The sequence below is a fragment of the Benincasa hispida genome, chromosome 9 (genome assembly GCF_027475165.1).
Source record: "Benincasa hispida cultivar pf3 chromosome 9, pf3_genome.v1.1, whole genome shotgun sequence".
Lineage (NCBI taxonomy): Eukaryota > Viridiplantae > Streptophyta > Magnoliopsida > Cucurbitales > Cucurbitaceae > Benincasa > Benincasa hispida.
The window spans coordinates 64,230,230-64,250,363 of record NC_143486.1 but is presented as its reverse complement, the minus strand read 5'-3'; the positions used below and the strand labels follow the sequence as shown (position 1 = coordinate 64,250,363).

At 31.8% G+C, this 20,134-nt stretch overlaps 2 non-coding genes across 2 annotated transcripts; both read right to left on the bottom strand.

Annotated features, from left to right (window-relative positions):
- Window positions 1–19,031: 19,031 nt before the first annotated feature.
- LOC120092272 (small nucleolar RNA R16) lies at window positions 19,032–19,114 on the bottom strand. Its single transcript, XR_005485982.1, has one exon. It is a non-coding gene; the product is annotated as a small nucleolar RNA R16 (small nucleolar RNA).
- A 78-nt stretch (window positions 19,115–19,192) lies between these two features.
- Window positions 19,193–19,281, bottom strand: LOC120092273 (small nucleolar RNA R16). Its single transcript, XR_005485983.1, has one exon. It is a non-coding gene; the product is annotated as a small nucleolar RNA R16 (small nucleolar RNA).
- Window positions 19,282–20,134: the final 853 nt, after the last annotated feature.

The following is a 20,134-nucleotide window of genomic DNA, read 5'->3' as shown; positions in this document are numbered from 1 at the left end:
ACTTCCAAAAGGGTTCCCACAAGCCTTGATTCTATCGAAAAATAACAGAGATACATTAGTGGTGGTGTTCGAAACATTTTAAAGAGGATCGCTTGGAGAACGATCTTCAAAAAGTTAGTATTTTTACGCTAAATTACATCATGTTTATTTATTTTTTGTTCTTGTTTTTTCAACAGATATTGAAATACAATTGTTCACACGCTTCTGTCACTACTTTTTTTTTTCTAATTATTTCACATTATTCTAATATTTATCAGCACCATGTTTTATTTTCCTGAAACATCACCACATATTTATTATAGGTTTTTAACACTTCATAACAATTCAATATACAATTACATGATAAAAAAAAATTGAAAAACCACTAAAAAATTTTATTATTTATTTGATTGCATGTCACTAAAAACAATGGGTTGTTCTCAAATTTTGAAAAATGAATTAAAATATTTACAAAATATAGCAAAATTTTAGAACGATTAATAATAGACGTTGATAAACGCTGATAGACTTATATGAATGTTTATTAATGACATTAATAGACAATTATAGGAGTGTCGTCTATCATTGATGGGTCTAAAATTTTGTTATATCTCGTAAATATTTTCAACCGTTTTAAATGTAAAATAGTACAAACATATCAACCAAAATATTTTTAAAATAAGTGAATTTGAAGAAAAATAAATTGAGTTAATTATTATTTCAGTCTATTCTATTTTACTTCTAGTTTCCTAACAATTAGATATTTATTGTTTATTTAAATTTTTTTAAGAGTAATTTTATTTGATGAGACTTATTTGTGCATGGAAATTTATTTAAAGATACATTCCTTAGGAGCCATATGATGCCCATGGATAGGTTTGGATCAGGTTGAAAGCTTCTCTCCTAAAATAAGTGAAATTTTGTTTATGTTCTTAATATATTTTAGGAAGAGGGTTTCTTTCTTTTTTTTATGCCTGTTAATATATTAATTACCATGTGGTTTTAAATGTTGTGCTATATTATAATTATTTGTATTTAAATATTGTGGTAGAAGAAATTTTTTAATATTAATTTATGCATCACAAAGAATTAAAATATTTCAACAAAAGTTAGATAAAATTGTCAAACAAATTATGATGGTACAATTTAATAATATGCACAAAAACAAATATAACCTATAATCATATTATTGAACAAAGTGTACCTTTTTTATTCTTTTCGGCCATGATGTCTTACCTTCCCTGCAGAATACATATGTAAAATTTTTAAGAGAGCATTTTTTATTATTATTAGCACGGCTCCGTTATGACACACTCCCAAGTCGAATTTTATCTTTTCTTTTTTTATATACTAATTCACCTCTAAAATCATGACCATTGACCTCATCGCCTTCAACATGGTCGAGGAACGACTCATCATTGAGCACTTCATCCATAGTAAATTGATAATATTTTAAAATTTTACTATTATGGATCATGCTCCAATAGTTTAAATATTCTCTAGAGTTAAAGTGGTCAGGACAGTCCCATCTAGGCCAAACGACCTATCGGTCTTAGAGTTTGCAAAATTGAAGGGAGACACCTATCGGTCTTAGAGTTAGCAAAATTGAAGGGAGACACCTATCGGTCTTAGAGTTAGCAAAATTGAAGGGAGACATTGTGCATCCCGTTGATGTTGTTTGCCAAATTTTCTGCCACCTACCACCTATTACAAATGATTGCCATCACGTACAGCCACCCACGTCATTGTCGTTATCTTATTCTTGATTTTGGGTAAGAATTTGGATATTTTGAGGTTTTTTCTTGCAAGATTTTGAATACCATTGAGTTTTGGAATTAAAGTTATCCATATTATTTAGATGCAATATTGGATATTTAAATAATTTTTATTGAGATATTTAGCCCTTGATTTATCTATTATCACTATAATTAGGAAATTCGGTTATCTTCTTTTCCATACCTATTGTATAATATTTATAATAGGATTTATGTCGTAGTTTGTAATCTTGTAAACATTATTATTTACTAATAAAATAAAAAGATATTTTATTCATTTATTAGTCTTGCATAACTTAATTCAATAAACTAAGCTTCATGATTATTGAATGTAAAAACTAAACATACAATTGGATCGTGTAAGGTTTATAGTATATGGATGAGGTTGGATACGTTGTAAATGTTACGAATGAGACATGCGAGTGTGGTATCCTATACAAAGAGCTAAAATAAGATCAGACCGCAAAATAATTAATCTTTCACTATAGCATTGTTGATTGAAAAGATTGATATTTCATAGGATGATCATAGGCAACTCAATCTCTGAGTGAGTTATGGACTCTTGCGAGTGACTGTCTTTTATTTGTATGGGTGAGGGTGACCTGAGTGCTAATTCAATATGCATACCATTTTGGGAGCTGAAAACATAAAGAGAGATGTTACTCCTTCCCATCTTTAGAAGAAGTAGAAGAGTTGTTTTAAGTGCTAAGTCCGTGTCTTGAATTGGGACCCCTTCCCATGGTAATTTGACCAACCAATGATTATGAAGTTGACTTATCGGTAATGGTTATATCCATGAATACAGAAATATTTCTAGAATACGAAGAGTGCAGTTGTGGGTCGGTAGTGGAGTGACCCGCAGTTAATGAATATTGATTAATTTAATTAAAGAATTTAATTAATTAAACTAGTATTTTGGGTAGGCTCATTAGGTCTCCCTGCTAACTCAATAAGGGAAAAAATAGAATGGTTAAAGTTTTGGATGAATTTTAATTATTCAAATTATTTGGAAAATATAATTGTATAAGACATAATTAATATAATACTTAACTTCGAATTAGAATAAAAGTTAAACTTCATTATATGAGAAAATAAAATATTTTAATAAGATTCAAATATTAAATACTATAAATTAGATTTATATTAAAATTATAGGTTAAAAATTGATATGAATATGATTCATATTAAAATTATAGGGTACGAGAGGAAAATATATTTAAATAAATTTTAAATATATGATATTTAATTAATTAAATTTAATAAATTAGATCTATTAAATATTATTTAATTAATTTAAATTAAATTTTGATTTAATTTATATTAATAATAATGAATAAAAAATGGGGAGTTATTAGGAGTTAGCGAGAGAGAATAAAAAAATAATAATAATAAGAAAATTGATTTTTTTTTTCTTTCTTTCTGGTCTTAACTCACTAATCCTCTCAAGAAATTCTCTCTTTCCTTCATATTTCTAAAGGGTTCCCACAAACCACGATTCTGTCGAAGAATAACGACTTATTTGTTTTTTATTCTTGTTTTCTTCAATGGATAGTGAAATACGATTGTTCACACGGTTCTGCAACATCACCACATGTTTATTATAGGTTTTTATCTTTTCAAAACAATTCAATATACAATTACATAGCAAAAAATTGAAAAACCACTAAAAAGTTTATTATTTATTTCATTACATATCATTAAAACAATGGGTTGTTTTCAAATATAGAAAAATGAATCAAAATATTTACAAAATATAATAAAATTTTAGAACTATTAATGATAGACGTTGATAAACACCGATAGACTTCTATAAGTGTCTATTAGTGTCTATCATTAATAGTTCTAACCTTTTACAATATCTTGTAAATATTTTCAAATGATTTTAAAATTTAAAAAAGAAAGTAAATTACAAAATAAATAATTAGGGATTCAAGCTTTCATGTTATTATGTCTAAACTATTCAACTAAATTTAACCTGTACAATAAATGAATGAATTATTATTATATTTACTCTTCTATTTATAATGACTCCAAAATACTCCTACAAAAAATAATAAGGTACATGATTAGAGTTAAAAGGCCAAACAAATTCCTTATTTTTTTCTTCAAATGTTCAACCATCCATTACTACCACTACGAACATATCAACCAAAATATTTTAAAATGAAAAGAGTTTGGAGAAAAAATACGTTAAGTTAATTATTATTTCAGTATATACTATTTTAATTTTGGTTTCATAACCATTAGATATTTATTGTTTATTTATATTTTTTAAGAGTAATTTTATTTGATGAGACTTATTTGTGCCGTGATGGAAATTTATTTAAAGATACATTCCTTAACAACTATATGAATATCCATGAATAAGTTTAGATTTGAAATTTTGTTTATGTTCTTAATATATTTTAGGTGCAAGGTTTTTTTGTTTTTTCTTTTTTTATACCCGTTAATATATTAATTACCATGTGGTTTTAAATGCTGTGCTATATTATAATTATTTGTATTTAAATATTGTGGTAGAAGAAATTTTTTAATATTAATTTATGCATCACACTCTCAACATACACAAAAAATTAAAATATTTCAACAAAAGTTAGATGAAATTATCAAACAAATTATGATGGTACAATTTAATGATATGCACAAAAACAAATATAACCTATGATCATATTATTCAACACGTGTACTTTTTTATTCTTTTCGACCATGGCATCTGAACCTTCTCACTTCGAAATACATATGTAAAATTTGTAAGAGGGTATTTTTTAATATTATTAGCACACTAGAGGCTCCGTTATGACACCCTCTCAAGCCAAATTTTATTTTATATATATATATATACATATGCTAATTCAAGTGGCTACCATTGACCTATCACCTTCAGAGAAACGACTCATCATTAGGCACTTCATCCATAGAAAATTGATAATCTTTTAAAATTTTGCTAGCAGGATATGCTTGAGTTTAAATATTCTCTAAAGTTAAAGTGGTCAGGCCAGTCCCTGTTAGCTTTTTAGCCCTTAATCTCAAATTAATTAATCAATGTTTTGATTATAACAAACTCAATTTTTAATTACTGAAAATTTTAGTGTTTTAATATGTCCATAGCGGAGGCCAAAAGAATGGGAATCATAAACAGTAAGTGACGATTCAGACTCTCCCGAGGAATTTGACTAAGACACCCCTTCTCCGCTAACTCGTCCTACTTTCTGGTTGGACAGCCCTTCATTATCAGACAATCACTTATTCACAAACCTCGTGTGGGGCTATTGAATGGTGGATCTTTAAGAGATTAACATATGATGGACTTTTGATTTTTGGATTGATTTAAAAAAATGAAATTTAAAAGAAATTTAAAAGGAAAATAAATTTAATATTTTTTATGTTTGTGTGTAACGACTAGTTTTTTTACACATGATATTTTTTTTTTATTATTTTTGGATTGACTTTAAAAAGAATGAATTTAAAAGGAAAATGAATTTAATATTATTTTATGTTTGTGTCAGCTAGTTTTTTTATCCATTGTATGTTTTTTTTTATTTTTGGATTGACTTTAAAAGTAATGAATTTAAAAAAAAATAAAAGAAAATGAATTTAATATTATTTTATGTTTGTATCAAATGGCTAGTTTTTGACACATGGTATGTTTTTTATTTTTTGGATTAATTTTAAAAAGAAAATGAATTTCAAAAGAAAAAGAATTTAATATTATATTTTGTTTATATCTAACGACTAGTTTAGTTTAAAATCTCCACCATTGATTTTTTTCTTTTCCAAAATCCAATGGTCCAAATTAATTATGGTTTTTAAAAAAATTTCCATCTCTATATAAACTATCTTGGAGTGTTATTGTATTGTGAGAATAAATTTGTTGAGTGCTTAAACTTGTAAATCCACTGTAGTGAGAGTTGTATTGTGTATTTAAAAATTTCAACATTTGTAATGGTTTGATCCTAAACCGTGGAAAAGATCGGGTTTGCTCTTGAACCCGTAAAAGGAACGGTGGTGTAATTGGGCTCTAATCCGTGAAAAGAGTCGTAAATATTTTATTCATATTCCAAGAGGCACTTGGAGAGGGGAGTAGGTCGAGTTTGACCGAACCACTATAAAAATTACGGTATCTTCTTCTCAAACTCTTTCCTTTTTATTTTTGCAATTAATTTAAGCAATTTATTGTATGCTTTAGTTTGTTCTTATTTATTTGCTAAAATTTGATAGAATTAAATTATCACACTATTTGTCATCTTATTTGTTGCATAAATTGAATTTTTCTTATTATTTATAAAAAAAAATGTATTAATTAGTTTAATTGGGTTAATTTAGAAAAAAAAGTTTAATTAAATCCTATTCACCCCACTAGGGTTACCATATCGATCCAACAGTCTCATCTAGGCCAAACCACTCTACTCAAAAGGAGTAGTAGAATTTGACTTATCGGTCTTTTAGAGTTAGCAAAACTAAAGGGAGACGTCGTGCATCTAGTCGACGTTGTTTGCTGAATTTTCTGCTATCTGACCAACATCCTACTAGGTCTGCCACCTGCCACCTATTACAAATGATCGCCATCACAAGTACAGCCACCCACGTCATTATCGTTATCTGATTCTTGATTTTGGGTAAGGTTTTGGATATTTTAATAATTTTAAATTTATGTCTAGTAGTAGCATAATGGGTTCAAAAGCTCTTTTGGTAAGTTTTCCAGGGTTTCTTGGAAATCTTGAATACCCTAAATCTAGTTATTGCTCTAGTCATGATTTTGAAGGTTGGAGGTTGGATTAATAGTTTAAAGGGATTAGTCGCAAGAACAAGAAAATGGAGAATTTTTTTTTATTATTTTTTCATATATTCTAAATACAGAGATACACATGTATTTATAGAAGATTACATCATAATAAAAAATAGCTAAATAATTAAAGGCTTACTTCTTTAATTAGCTATAGTTAGTTTGTTGGTTTTGACTTTAACTATAGTTAGTTTGTTAGTTTTGAATAAACTTGTAATATTTCTCTATAAATAAAATCTCTTCCCTCATTTTGAGCAGAGATTCATTGATTCAAAATATTAGATTCTTGGTTTCACTCCAAAATTGGTATCAGAGTACTCCAAGATTTAGGAACCGATGGCGGGAAGGAGAGCCCATCAACCAATCGAAGGAGATGTACACGGGCAAGAACAATAGGTGGAAGACACTCCCACCCTCTCTCCAAGAACCTCAACCCAACGCATGTTGTCTGTTGAGAACTCATTGGAGGAAATTCATGGCACCTTAAAAAACCTTCGAAAGCATGGAAACCCTTGCTAGAAGAGTTGAAATGCTTGCAACCGCACCTCAAAATCGAGAGAATATTCAACTAGTTGATCAAGAATGGACAGGAAGAGGAAGAAGAGACGGCGGATAGGCAAGAAATGACCAAAACTAGCAAGAAATATTTCAAGAAAGACATCCAAGACAATACCATGAAAATCTAAGAAGACAACCAATTGGCCAAGAAAAATATCAAGAAAACCAAGATTGGGATTCATCTCTTGAATAAGATCAAGAAGAAGAATTCTTTGTGCCAAGAAGAGGAAGGGGCGAGAGACGTGAGGACAATGATTTCAAGATGAAAATTGACTTGCCAAGTTACAATGGAAAGCGAGACATTGAAGCATTTCTTGATTGGATCAAGAACACAGAAAATTTCTTCACATACATGAACACTCCCGAGCGCAAAAAAGTGCATCTCGTGGCACTAAAGTTAAAAGCTGGCACCTCGACTTGGTGGGATCAACTTGAGATCAATCGAAGAAGAATTAGCAGAAGGCCAATTCATTCATGGGAGAACATGAAAAGGTTAATGAAGGAATGCTTCCTACCTCCTAATTATGAACAAACCTTGTATAGTCAATATCAAAATTGTAGACAAAGAGGATGATCGGTGGCTGATTACATTGAATAATTCGATCGACTAAGATCAAGAACCAACCTTATGGAGGGTGAGCAACATTTGATTGCAAGGTTTATTGGAGGTCTACGCGTGGATACCAAAGAAAAGGTAAAACTACAACCTTTCCACTCTTTTACTGAAGCTATCTCTTTTGTTGAAACTGTGGAGGAGATGAACGAAATCCGAGTCAAGAATTCATCAAGAAGGTCCACTTTGGAAGCCTCTATAAGCAAAAGGGTTAGTGCTACAAGTAAAGCATCAAATTCTCCAAATCCACCAGCCTTGACCAAAGACAAAGATAAAGAAAATCAAGAAGGAAGTGAAGAGAAGAAGACCAAGACCACATTCAAGAAGAGAGCTCAAAATCCCTACAATAGGCCTTCTTTGGGCAAATACGTTCGATGTGGCCAAGTTGGTCATCTATCTAATGCATGCCCCCAATGAAAACAGTATCGTACATAGAAGAGGAAGAAGAAATTATGGCTGAAAACAATGAAGAAGATGAGGAAGGCCGAGTTCATTGAACCGGATGATGGTGATAGACTCTCTTGTGTTCTCCAAAGAATGTTAATCACTCCTAAAGAGGATTTGAACCCCCAAAGGCATTGTCTTTTCAAAACAAGGTATACAATCAACAACAAGGTATGCAATGTCATCATAGACAGTGGAAGTAATGAGAATTTTGTCTCCAAAAGGCTAGTGACGGCTCTAAATCTCAAAGTGGAGATTCATCCAAACCCATACAAGATAACACGGGCAAAGAAAGGTAGCGAGGCACAAGTAAGTGAAATTTGCACCATTCCCCTTTCAATTGGTAAGAGCTACAAGGACCAAATAGTATATGATGCATTGGAAATATATGTATGTCACATATTGTTAGGAAAATCATGGAAATATGATACTTGAACCTTACACAAGGGGAGAGAGAATACATACGAGATTAATTGGATGGGCAAGAAAGTGGTCTTACTTCCACTAAACAAGAAGAATGATAAAGGCGTAAAGGTGAAAAAGGAAGACAGCAGTCACTTGTTTATAACAATTAGTGGAAAAACTTTGATGAAAGAAAGAGAAGAAGATATATTAGGACTTGTTGTTGTTGATAAGTCCGAGGAAATATAAGAGAATGGGAACCCTCCGGTGATACAAGAATTGTTCGATGAATTCTCCCTCCTTAAAGGAGAACCCGAGGGGCTGCCCCCATTGAGAAATATTCAACACCACGTTGACCTAATCCTGGGAGCTACACTACCAAACTTGCCTCACTATAGAATGAGTCCTAAAATATACGAAATCATTCACCAACACATCGAGGAGTTACTCAACAAAGGGCACATTCAACCAAGTTTAAGCCCGTGTGCAGTCCCGACCCTACTAACTCCAAAGAAAGATGGAAGCTGGAGAATGTATGTAGACAGTAGAGCCATTAATCGAATCACTGTGAAATACCGTTTTCCAATCCCTCGTATAAGTGATCTACTTGACCAACTTGGAGGAGTATTATTCTTTTCTAAGGTGGATTTGAAGAGTAGATACCACCAAATAAGAATACGACCTGGTGATGAATGGAAGACGGCTTTCAAGACCAATGAAGGATTGTTCGAATGGTTAGTCATGCCCTTTGGGCTATCAAATTCTCCAAGCACTTTCATGAGACTCATGGATCAAGTACTCCATCCTTTTCTTAACAAATTTATCATAGTGTATTTTGACGATATTTTAGTGTATAGCAGGAACATTGAGAAGCATTTACAGCATCTTCGAAGCCTTTTTCAAGCATTAACAACTAACAAGCTCTATATCAATCATAAGAAATGTCTTTTTCTAGTAAAGGAAATTATATTTCTTGGCTTCTTAATTGGTCACAATCAAATTAAAGTTAATCCAAAGAAGATTGAAGCTATTAACCAATGGCCAACTCTATGCTCGGTAAAAGACATTCAAGCCTTCCTCGGTTTGGCTTCATTTTACAGAAAATTTATCAAAGATTTCAGCTCTATCGTAGTACCTATTACTAATTGTCTAAAGAAAGGCAGTTTCCTTTAGGGAGAGAAACAACACAGTAGCTTTGAATGTATCAAAGGAAAGTTGAGTTCCAACCCTGTTCTTAAGCTACCAGACTTCTCTTTACCATTTGAAGTAGTCGTGGATGCCTGTGGAGTGGGCATTAGAGGTGTATTATCATAGCAAGGGCACCCTATTGAGTTCTTTAGTGAAAAACTCAGTAATTCAAGGCAAAACTGGAGTACTTATGAACAAGAATTGTATACCCTTGTTAGAGCTTTGAAACTATGGGAGCATTATCTTCTTTCTAAAGAATTTCTCTTGTTGACGGATCACTTTTCGTTGAAGTACCTACAATCTCAAAAGAATATCAGTCGTATGCACGCACAGTGGATTTCCTTCATTCAAAGTTTGACTTTGTGATCAAACACCAATCAGACAAAGAGAATAAAGTAGTTGATGCTCTAAGTCAAAAGAATTCTCTCCTTACTATCTTAACCACCGAAGTAACTGTTTTCTCTCATCTCCCATGCTTATATAAAGAAGATGTTGATTTTGCTGAGATATGGTATAATTGCACCCACTTTATAAAGACTAATGATTTTCATATAGTGGATGGTTTCTTATTTAAGGGAGAGCAATTGTGTATTCCACACACTTCCTTTCGAGAAGATCTTCTAAAAGAAGCATACTCGGGAGGATTGGCTGGACATTTTGGTCACAATAAAACTTTTGAACTAGTGACTGCTCGGTTTTATTGGCCACAAATTCGTAAGGACACAAATAACTTTGTTAAGAGATGTTCTATTTGTCAAAAAGCAAAAGGCACAAGCACTAATGTGGGTCTATATTCACCATTACCTATTCCTACAACCATTTGGGAAGACTTATCAACTGACTTTGTACTTGGTCTTCCAAAAACCCAATGGGAGTATGATGCATTAATGGCTATATTGGATCATTTCAGTAAAATGACTCACTTTCTTGCTTGCAAAAAGACAAATGATGCAGTTTATATAGCCAATCTCTTCTTTAAAGAGATTGTTCAACTTCATGGAGTGCCCAAGTCCATTGTATCTGATAGGGATGTCAAATTCCTTAGCCATTTTTGGCGTACACTATGGAAGAAGTTTGATACAACATTGAAATATAGCACTACCTCACACCCTCAAACTGATGGGCAGACAGAAGTTACCAACAGAACATTGGAAAATCTTATATGTTGTCTAAGTAACTCAAAACCGAAACAATGAGATTTGTCCCTTGCCCAAGCAGAGTTTGTCTTTAATAATATGAAGAATAGATCAACAGGAAGATACCCCTTTGAAGTTGTATACACCAGAACTCCAAGACTAACTTTTGACCTTGCTAACTTGCCTTCTGTAGTGGATGTTAGCATTGAGGCTGAAAGTATGGCTGAAAGAATTCAAAAGTTTCAGCAAGAAGTCCATGATCATTTGGAGAAAACTACCTTGTCTTACAAAGAAGCTAAAGACAAGTCTAGAAGAGAAGTTAATTTTGAGGTAGGAGACCTAGTAATGATCCACCTATGCAAAGCTCGATTTCCTACTGGTACATACAATAAATTAAAAGATAGACAACTTGGACTATTTCAAGTATTAGAGAAATGTGGCACCAATGCATACCGCATTGAATTACCAACAGATTTGCACATTAATCCAGTATTCAACGTGGCTGACTTAAAGCCTTATTTTGCTCCGGACAGCTTCCATTTAGCATCCTAATTGCCTCGCGGACGAGTCCAATCTTGAGAGGGTAGATTTGATGTAACTAGAAAGCTTACTTCTTTAATTAGCTATAGTTAGTTTGTTAGTTTTGACTTTAACTATAGTTAGTTTGTTAGTTTTGAACAAACTTGTAATCTTTCTCTATAAATAAAGTCTCTTCCCTCCTTTTGAGGAGAGATTCATTGATTCAAAATATTAGATTTTTGGTTTCACACCACTTTTCACCGTATATGTGGTCTTCAAGTCCATTTCCTTCTAGGGCTGCAACAATTCGTAGTTTCCATAGAAGAAAATTTGTGTCAAAAAGTTTTACAATGAAGATTTTACTTCCAAGGTTTATGATAGAAATTTCTTTAGCATTCATGGTGCTAATGGTGGATAATGAAGAGTAAGAAGAAGAAGAAGAAAAGGATCAGTGTCGTTAGACGTATAGCTCTGATACCATCTTAAGATGCAAGAAAATGGAGAATTTGTTTTTATTATTTTTTTTCATATATTCCAAATATAGAGATGACACATGTATTTATAGAAGATTACATCATAACTAAAAATAGCTAAATAGTTAAAGTCATTTGGCTTAATTTTAGCAATGGGCTTTGGGCTAGACTTCCTTAATGTGCTATCTTGACAACTAGATTTCCAGTGAGAATGAGATTCATTCAGGGTAAGTTTTGAAGTTTCTAAACCCTTTTGTTTGGGTTATTGTATTGTAGTAGGATTTGGAACTTTGATCATGGTTTAAGTATAGGTTGGAATTTGTATGTGAAGTTTAGGAGTGATTTTGAATTAAGCTTCAATTTTGGTAGTGTTTGATTCAAGGTTTCTCAAAGCTAAAAAGGAGATTGGTGAAACCCACACAAAATGTGCGTTATTTGCCTTAGATTTAGGGTGATTTTTAATATGATGTTTATAAGATTTGATGTGTTAGTGATTTTTAGGTTTTATGTTCGAGAGCAAAATTATACTCAAAGTGAGCTCAAAAAGATAAAATTATGTCTAAAGAAGTCAAAATCGGGCAATGGAACAAAGGGAGAGAAGAAAATAAAGAAAAAAACATGAAGATGTGAAGATCTGCCAACTGTCATCTTTTGACTGTCATTAAAAGGACAACCTAATGCGAGGTAGCTACGTTGCTCCATTACGCTGGAAGATAATAACTATCTTAATTGGAGCATCGCTACACTATGTTATGACTTGAGACAGAAGAGGTCGCACGTGTTTGAAGCAGCGTAACAAGAAGCATAGCTATGCTCAACCCGTTACACTTGAAGGCAGAAGCTACGTTAAGAATGCAGCGTTGTTGCGCTACAATGGGCATAGCCTTACGATGTGGCAACATCAGGACAACGTTGCTATGCTGCATGCAGTCAACCATTGCAACGTTGCCTTTCCATAAATGAAAAATCTGTGATTTTTTACAAGATTTTATACCATAATTTTGCATCTTCTATATATTTAAACGTCTCCAGACGCTCAAGGCACAAAATTCTGACTCAAATTCAGACCTAAAGGAGTGAGTTCTTGCCCAAAAAGAGTAGAGAGAGAAGAATTATTGTGGAGACCATTCAACTTTCCGACTTGCTGACGAAGAGAAGAGTGGCGATTTCTACCAAAAGAGGAGGAGCATTTTTTACATGATTTTTCTCTGGTTCTTTACTTTTCTTTAATTGGATGTTGTCAATTTTGTATGTGAATGTGTTTTTTAGAACCATGAGTGGCTAAACTCTCTTGTTTTAGGGTGTTGACAGATTTACCTATGGATTTAGTTTAATATTCAAAGATTTCATGGAATTGTAGAACTTTTTATCTTTTAATGTTATTGTTATTAATTTATATTGATTGGTCAACAATGAATGTTAGATTAAATGTTCAATTCGGTAGGTTGCATATTTAATCAGACTTATAACATTGAATTGTTATTAATCTATCACATGCATAGTTAAGGGAATAGTAAAAGTTGTTGAATGTTTAATGTCATAAGTCTTACCTTGATATCACGATGTTAGTTATCATTTAGGATTGCATGAAAAGGAGTTGTATTTGAAAGATAATAATTCGGATTTGGGTTTCTAGACTTAGATAAATTATTTTGCATAATTCCATGATTAATCTAGATAACATCTAATGAAGTTTGTAATGAAGTCAGCACTCTAAAATTCTCTTTCTTCTGAAGTTTACATTCAGTTTTTCTTATTATTTAGTTTTCTTGCAATTAAATAAAAAATCACTTAATTCTATTTTTCCAATTCCTTAGTTAAAATTGACACGGTTCTAAATAGATAAGTAGAAATTGTTCATTAATCTTTGAAGACGATACTCGGCCTTTTACGCCGTTTTAATTATTATAACTTGACCGTGTTCATATGTGCGTCCCATCTATTGGTTTTCTTGTATAAATTTTTTGAGATTCGAGGTAAGTAGTTATTAGGAAATGTGTCATCATAAACATACTCCTAAGATCAAATAAATTTGTAAAAATCGATCGATGCAACTTACACTAATTACGCAATATAAAAGGTAAGACCGAGTCGTCTCCATAGGAACCTTTGACTAGCTTGAGACAATTAGGGAATTCAATTGTGATGGGAGTTTGTTTTGAAAGAAAATGTAAAAGAATACAAGAATCTAAATTGTAATAATTGGTAAGCAATATTTTTGTTTTTAGAAATCTCAATGTAAAATGCTTGGAAATAGGATTGTCAATTTTAATTCTACCATCGAATCAAACAATTGTGGCAATTTTTATAAATTCCACAACCAATTAGAGAAAAACTTCTAGTTTCCCTAATTAATTAACAAAATATAAATCTTATTTAACCATAAATTCCTTTTGAGTATTTCTTTCCTCAGCGGTTTCCATACCAAAAAGAACTTGCATTAAGAACAAAAGGTGCAACATTGTGACAAATTAGAGACCAAAAAACCTAGATCTTTAATTTGATTTTATGATTGAAACTAATTAGTTCACACAAGCAAGAATTAAAGAAAAAGTATTTTAACCCTAGCGAGAATCCCTAATTTTGCCACCAAACACATTACGCTCTAGTGTCATATGTATTTTGCGTACGAGATTTCAATTATGATGAGTTGTCAATTCACTCAAACTAAAATCTAGTCGGAAAATGCACCAGATTCAACCAAGAATCCAGAAAACATGTAAAAAAGAATATAATAAATTCTCAAGAATTTGAAATCAGTTATCTATTCTCCAAAAAAGACCACTTTAGCCCATTACGATCCTTGAATCCTTACGAAAAGTTGCAATAAGCGATTATTAAGAGAAAAGTGATTGAGAGATTAAAAAAAATGGTGAAGTATTAGGATGAAAATATGAAAAGATGAACGAAGTGAATCTGCTCTCTCCTCTGCCCAGAAATTTTAAAAACTATGTATATCGTGTGCAAAGTGTCATTGCACTAACGTCACTACGACGGCAAAAAACAAAACGCTATCGTCGACTTTTGATAGCATTTCTGGAGAAGCTTTCATAAGCGATGTTATTGAAAGTCTTTCCAATGCTATAAAAAATGATATTAATTTTAATGTTATGAACTTTTCATAGCGTTAGCAAAAACGCTAATAGCAGTTATTAGCAACAAAAAAATGCTATAAAAAAAAGTCATAGCGTTTTTAGACATATTGTCGTAGCTAAAGTTATTGAAAGTCCTATAGTGTTTTTTCAATACTATAAAATAAGTAATAAAATGTTCATTTTTTATTACATAAATTTAATGGTATAAAAACTTTACATAGCATTATGAAAATGCTATGAATGACCTTTAATAACATTTTTTTATAACAGTAAAAAAATGCTAAAAAACATATAACATTTCTACACCTCATCGTAGGTGTCATTATGGATTATGCAACTTTTCGTAGCGATCTTTTTGTTTATATAATAAACAAATCGTCTCAAATATATTTGTGAAATTAATGTCAAATATTTGAATTTTTAATGTAATAAGTGCATTTATATCAAAATAAAAGTATAAACATATACATATCACTATGTGACTCTTCAATCACTACAATCACTTCAAGTTACATTACAGTAAGCAAATAAGAAAAAAAAAACAAAGTGACTTCTATAGTTTCTTTGAATTACATCATTTAGACTTCATATCTTGTTTTCTATCCATACTTCTTGAATAATACTAGGGCAATAGTTGACACTAGAGTTTTTCAAGTGACAAACAAAAGGGAACCGAAGAACCAAGCTCTTGATCTAGGATTTGTCTAGGAGTTGTGGTTCTTCCAACAATTATCTCATCTTCCAAAACCTCCATTCTTCCAATTTCACTAACTACTTCAACACTGGAGTTATGGTCATGGATATATCTAGATGGAGACTTGGAAATAACAAAAAGAAGATTTAGAGCTGAATAGAGTTGCAGAAATGCACACAAATTTAAGATATTTCCCCCTTCGTTTTTATAGATATTCAGGTTTATACAGTAACTCCACTTTGAGTATGGAATTCACACTGTTGATTGAGTGGAGTTACGATAGACAAATCTATGAAGAAAGGACAATCGATCGCACTTGGTGCAGAACCACTTAACACGGTGGTTCTTTACTCCCTCAAGACTTGCTTTTGATTTTTTCTTTCATCCTTCCTTCATCCCTTTTTATATCAATAGGGAGCTACGAGCAAGGTGCTCTGGAAAGACAAGAAACCATGAGCAAAGCCGCCTTTTGCCGCCCCTCATGTAGTATATGCGCGAATCTTCACTAAAAGCCGACTCTATTGGCGGATGGATAAGGCCCCTCACTCTGACATGAGAACAAAGAAAGCCGCACAATCGGTATTGACCATTGATGGAACCAGCACGATCGGGAAGGCCATAGGTTAGATAGGATGCCTAAAAACCTTACATTGATTGTCTGAAACCAAAAGAGAGAGAGGGTTTTGACATGAAAAAAGGGGATGGAGAAGCAAGAGAGGGAAAGGGTTTTGATGTGAGAGAGAGGGGTGGACGAAGAGTGGGATTTGAATGGATGGCCAAGAAAAGGGAGAGAAGCTTCAAATGTTATTTTGTACTTATGGAGGGCAGAAGACCTAAAATTCACTTTCGGCTTTTTTGTCTCATCCTTTCTATAGCTATTTTGATAGAATATACTATGATGCTAAAGTGACATTTGTTGTAGTGTTGCTTAATATAAGCAGTAAGCTCTAGAAGTAAGAAGATTTTGATAGAATATATATATATTCGAGTCGGATCGGGTCAAGATAACCCGAGACCCAACCCGAATTTAATATATATGCTAAAGTGACTTACGGTTTGAGTTGGGTAGTCCGGATTGGTAGGGAGAGGGAGGAGAAGTTGAAAATTTGATGCAATGAATGTAAAATGCAAGAATTTAAATAAGAAACTAGATACAAAACGATCTAGCCTAGGTATAAGGAATCCTCTTAACTTTATTGGTTATTCATTGACCTTAAACAAAAACTCTTGCTAATTATTGACTTAGCCTATGCAACCGAAAAAAGCCTAGAATTACATATCTTAATTTCATGACTAATCACTCCATCAGTCCTAAATGTCTAAATTAATTGGATTAAGAAAAGGTAATCATGACTAAGATGAATTAATAGCTTGAAAAGCCTAAGTTATTAAGTTCATTTGTTTTTGAAATCAACTAATCGTGCCGTATTATGAAAAGATTATCTAAATATCCTAGATTCATACATAAGCATGCTTTAGTTCTTAATCTTTGAGATTAAGAATATAAACGTGTTAACACAATTTGCCCACGCTATGCATTGTTAAAAAGATTTTAGTTATACATGCTAAGCTATGTTTGGTGATAATTACTCTCTACTTGTAATTATGTAGACCTCAAATTCTATGTGCACCAATTATGTACATCTTTTATGTGTATCTTCAAGTAGTAATTAGTATGAGTATATCTGAAATTCACATGACTAATTAATATGAGTACATCTCATCTTGAAATTTACATAACTAGTTAGTATGAGTCGTGTATTCATTCCGTCTAACTTCAAAATATTTTATTTTATTTATTTATTTTCAACCAATCTTGAATTAAAATTTGTTTTGGTATTCTTAAAATTATTTTATAGTGACAATTTATTTATAAAAAAAATTACCTTTCTGTTCCAAACTTTTGAAGATAGGCTTCAAGGATCCATCCAACTATTTAAAGTATTTATTTTATTATCTTAAAGCTAATGTGTAATTTTAAATTAGAAAGTTATCCCTCCCACTTTCTCCCTTTTAGAAATTAATTTCGGACAATTGATCCTTCTTAAACTGTTTCTTTTTAAAAACTAAAAAGATTTGTGCCAAAATAACAAATACAAAAAAACAAAAGACCTTGGACAAGTAATGATCTTGAAGGACTATTTCCACATCTCCTTGACCAAATCCTCCCACATTAAGATTACTCATTAATAGTTGATCAAGTTTGACAGATTCGCCCTCTCAAACAAGTTCTGATTTGCAAGGTCTACAAACAAGCCCCAACATTATTAATGCCATCATTCCACTCTGTCAACCTCCTCGCGCCGATGATTTCCAAAGATTATTGAATTAATCGATGACTAAAGATTTCAATGGAAACACACTAAAATTAAACCCACAAATTATTCATACACAAATCATTCTGAAAAGTGTATGCCATTCAGTTTTTGCTTTCACGTTAGAATTTTTACCTTGTGAATTCGAAGAACACTCAAGCTTCAAAGATCTCATTTTTGGGTTTTGATAGACAGATGAAAATGCCAGAGACGGTTTGGTTTAAGTGGAGAGATGAAATTGTTAGCAATTGTTGTCTTTGGTCCATGTTCTAAAGACCTTGAAGCTTGAGTTAAACCAAGTTCTTTTGATACATAAATTTGTAAATCAATGTTGGGGCTTTAACAAATCAGAGACATTAAGTTTCTTATTTTGTTCTGAAGTTTTACCCAACGTTTTTGTTCTCCAATAATTCAACATTTAAGCTAGTGTACTTTATTTTATCAACACGAAGTTATTCACATTAATGAACCATCAGAGTATCGTCATTGCTCGTGAAGTTGTTGTCCAATATCATTCGTGTCTAGAACCCCAAACAATCCATGGACTCAAAAACCTCAAAATTATGAAAATTGTTAAAATAATTCCAAGTAAAATATATATATATATGGTTAAAATAAAGCATTAGCTCAGAAGTATGCACCAGCTAATCATAGACAAATCTCATATGTCCAGACATAATTTAGGCAAAACTTCATCATAGCCAAAAAGGTCATTCAAATCATACCTAAATCCATAAAAAATCTATAAAAAATATTCAAAATTTCTGAACCCTCAGGAACCCATGAAAATGGGAGTTGCAGACAATCAACACGGCATCATTTCAGACCGCCCGTCTGCTATTTCTCTTCATTGGTCATCCAATTCATCAGAATAAAATCGAAACAAAGATTGGTTTCAACACAAATTAAGAAAAAAACTAGAGTGAGAACATTGTCTTTTGTTGAAACAAGGATCAAATGGTATAATTACTAAGCGATATAGCAGAAACTCGTTGAGAAAAATAGTTAATTTAGTTCCTAATCTGCAAACAGTCGAAGTTCGATTCTAAAAGTATGGCAAGGCATCAGATAATAAGCGGAGTTGTAGTCTACATTTACTTCAGTGTGTAGGATAAGAATTTATCTACATCATTTGCCTGCCATTCATTGGTATTAAACTACATAAACAATTAATCAAAAACAAATAAACTAAAAGAACAACGAAATACCGAAAACTTTAATGGCATCAGATAATAAGCGGAGTTTTGAGTCAGCACAGAACATCAGTATATCAATAAGCGGTAATAAAGTATTCATCATTTGCCATCATAAACAAGAAAACATTCACAGAATTCAAGTAAAATGAAAGAAAATAAATGAAAATCGAAAATTTCGGTAGGTCCATTTGACTCCAAGACAAAGATCAAACATGAAATGGGCTGGTAAGCCAACCTTTCGATATTTGCATCTGTTTTATCCCCTTGATCTGTTAATAACTATGTCAAGAAGAGGGTAAACAGATGCATTTAAATCATTCAAAAAAGAAAATTGCAACAATTAGTAAACAAAAATCACTCATGGAACAGAAAACGATCGCTCGATTAAAAACTACCCAGTCGAAATCGAAGAAAACTTGAAGAAATTGAACGCAGGTAGATCAAAATTTGAAAAGAGAATACCCGAAATTAGGGTTTAAGATGGCTACCAGATGAGTATGCTTATAAAGAACCGAAGAAATCGAAATGGGATTTCTTTATAACGGCAACAGAAGAGTCTGGACGCTTGTATTTATAGCATTCAGGGGTTTTAGGGTTTGGAATTTGGAGTACAGGACAGCGGCGCTTTTCTAATTTCCTTTCATTTAGTATTTTTCTTTTTTTCTTTTTTTCTTTCTTTCTTTCTTTTCCAAATAACTATGGTTTTTTTAATTAAAATAGGGGAAAAAATATATAATTTTGGTTTTCCTATATTTTGGTTCTAAATTCTATCTAATCTTTAATTCTTAAAATCTTATAGTTTTACCCTGAATTTATACGGACTTTAGATTTTAAAATGTTATAATATTGCCTTTGAATTTAGAGTTTTCTTTCCATTTAGTTTGACTTTCGGATTTTCATGATTTTTTATTAAATAATCGTTTGGTATTATTCTTTATTGATTAATTTTAGAAAATTGAATTAG